At 39.1% G+C, this 2,795-nt stretch overlaps 1 long non-coding RNA gene across 1 annotated transcript in view; it reads right to left on the reverse strand.

Moving 5' to 3' along the window:
* LOC111262207 (uncharacterized) overlaps positions 1 to 1,777 on the reverse strand; it is an 11,920-nt gene extending 10,143 nt beyond the window's left edge. The window contains exon 1 of the long non-coding RNA XR_002681462.2: positions 1,705 to 1,777. This is a non-coding gene — a long non-coding RNA (uncharacterized LOC111262207). The remainder of the gene's footprint in view (positions 1 to 1,704) is intronic.
* Positions 1,778 to 2,795: the final 1,018 nt, after the last annotated feature.

The following is a 2,795-nucleotide window of genomic DNA, read 5'->3' on the forward strand; positions in this document are numbered from 1 at the left end:
TATGGTTAGACTAACATGGAATCGGGATATCCGAGCAGAGCTATGCTTGAAGGCTTAGCTGGTCGTCACACTTTCTGGACACAGGTCGTCACATCTTCTGGTTACAATAATTCCATCGAAATCCAAGTACACTGCGCTTGTACCTTTCCACGGCCAGACCATTCTAATATATGTTGTTCTCCTGTGTACTGTATCAGTCGTCGAGTATCACATAAAACCACCCATGGCGGCATGGCCAAAACCTGTAAGGTTCGCTTTCCTCTCCGGAAATTACTATCTTTCTTGAAACAGTAGCACTCTATGAAGTTCAATCTTCTGGTTCACCCGAAAGTTATGCTGTGACGCTGGATAAAGTCAGGACCACATCAGGCCTTCATGTCAATATTAATAGTCAGATGGGTCACATTATCGGGCCATTATTATTGACATATATAACCTACTATTCCAGTGGCTGTATCAGCCTGTGACAGATGAAGCTTGCACCTCGTCAGTTTGTCTCGGCATTTTTTAACTTCTTTTTCACTAATCTACTTCGCTACCGTAACCAGTTGATTAAAAAAATGAACGACAGCAACAGAATGCTCTCCGTCTTGGTGCCGAACGTGAAAGATACAATTACTTTTGCCATCTTCTTTTCCTTTTAGCCGTATTCGGTAATTTAGCCTCTACCGCAAGACGATAAAGCAACGATAGTTTGTTATATGTTGTTTTCGATTTTCGCCAGAATTGTAGGAAACTACATTTTCGGTAAACGTAAACTTGGAGTTTACCAACCAATGTTGTTGTTGTGCTTAAAACCACCTATTACTATTAAATTATGCGTCTCGGTCGTAATTTCAATCATTTTAAATACTATCCGTTGCTTTTTTGTGCGATATCTGCTTGGCGTCTCCTTTCTACACCTTTCTAGTATCATTCAATGAAACTTCGCATTCGTACAGTCTATTGCAGGAAAGACTGCGTCATCTTAACACAGTATGCCCGCATGTCTACAATCAGTCTACTTTCAGTCATATACTTTTTGGATAGAAAGGAAAGTACAACTGCAACTTATTGATAGTTTCTTAATTTTCGCGGTGAATTTTCGATGCTAAAAAATGCTCTTTACACAGCAGAATTTTGGATTAAACCGATTATTTGGTAGCATATGAAGACTATTATATACGATTAGCCTTAAAGGATAAGGAAATACAAAGGGTCAACAAGGAATAAAGTATACGAGGGGCATGTCCGTGCAGAACCACCGTTAGCTGCATAAGTGTGCCTGATATACAATCTTCGCATTTACTCATTATAACATTTTTGGCGCTATTTTTTTTATATCGGCATATATTAATTAGAGAAAAAAACTGGACTGGGCATTATTTGTTTTACTTGTCAACAGTTCATATCTAACCCCAATAATTGTTAACCCGTTTCAGTGAAGGCGATGAACCGTGAACGGTGCACTTCCCAAAGTTCGAAGATGTTAAAAAAAATGAGGACTCATCCAGTTGATATACACGACAAAGGGTTCCGTCGTCGACCATAATCACGACAAAAAAGCCAAACTTTACACGAAGAAACGCGGCCGATTAAAAATGCACGTTTGTCATAAATGATATGCTTAAAAATAACCAAAAGCCCACATGTATGCAATCTGTTAATATATCAGCTCACCATATGATTATATTTGACCAGCGTAAACATACTTCCATTCTATACCTGAAACATATTTAAAAACGCCTCACCGCGCCATGAGCGACTGGCTCTTAAACCACGGCGGTTAATAACGGAAAGTGTCTCTTAATTGTAAGACTGGCATTGTCAACCTGGGATTCCTGGAAATCACGTGCACCTGGGGCTATGCCTTCATGATAATACCAAAGCGCGTACTCACCTGAAATTCATAGAAAAAACCGATATTGGAATGAGAAGTCACAGTATTAACGTTTCAGTTAGACTGCTTTGGATGTACACTGTTGTGTATAAGGATACTTTTATAGAGATGTAAATGATCTCAGACAGTCGAAAATTCGCAATGCTGGTCAGTCACTAGCCAATGCGGCAAGATCCAGGGTCAGGATCTGCTTATCTACTTAACTAGTCGTCCGATCCTGTCTAACTCGACGGCTGCAACGTAAGAGGTCCCTTGGCTTCACTGTACCTAATATCGTTTGCTGAGGTCCCTGCCGCCTAAGATTAATCAGAAGTATAGAAACGCTTGCGTCGAAATGACTATTATATTATATAATCGTGTTCGACAAAACAATGGAGCAAATACGTACCGTATCCCAGCTAGACCAAACCCAGAGAGTGGAGTTTGTGCGGGTAGAATGTATTACCCGGGGCTGATAATTTTGCCATACCCAGTTGCGTACGCACGCAATGTATTAATGGATTTGAACAAACCCATTTATAGCTACCCTACTATATTTCCATACCAAAAGGATTAGGTCAAAATACTTGACTGGTTACGATTGCTGGATAAAGCGTACTTCTTATCCGTTCGCTGTCGTTTGGATCGGCTTATTTGATGTAATGAATTACCGGTATGATACTAAGAAAAACAACAAATAAAATTATCCACTTTATATGCTAGAAAACATACTATTCGCTAGGCGAGAGACAGAGCCGTGAAGCACAAGTACTTGGTAAACCAGTAAATAACGTATAAAAAATAGTTTGTCTCAAATAGATACATAAATTAAATTTATTGTCGTAGTTAAGATTCATATTGCGTTTTTTCCGGACGAAATATGAAAAATTGTTTTATATTCGACGCCAAAAACACAGGTAATAGACACATAATTATA

Source organism: Varroa jacobsoni, unplaced genomic scaffold, assembly GCF_002532875.2.
Source record: "Varroa jacobsoni isolate VJ856 unplaced genomic scaffold, vjacob_1.0 scaffold_637, whole genome shotgun sequence".
Classification (NCBI taxonomy): domain Eukaryota; kingdom Metazoa; phylum Arthropoda; class Arachnida; order Mesostigmata; family Varroidae; genus Varroa; species Varroa jacobsoni.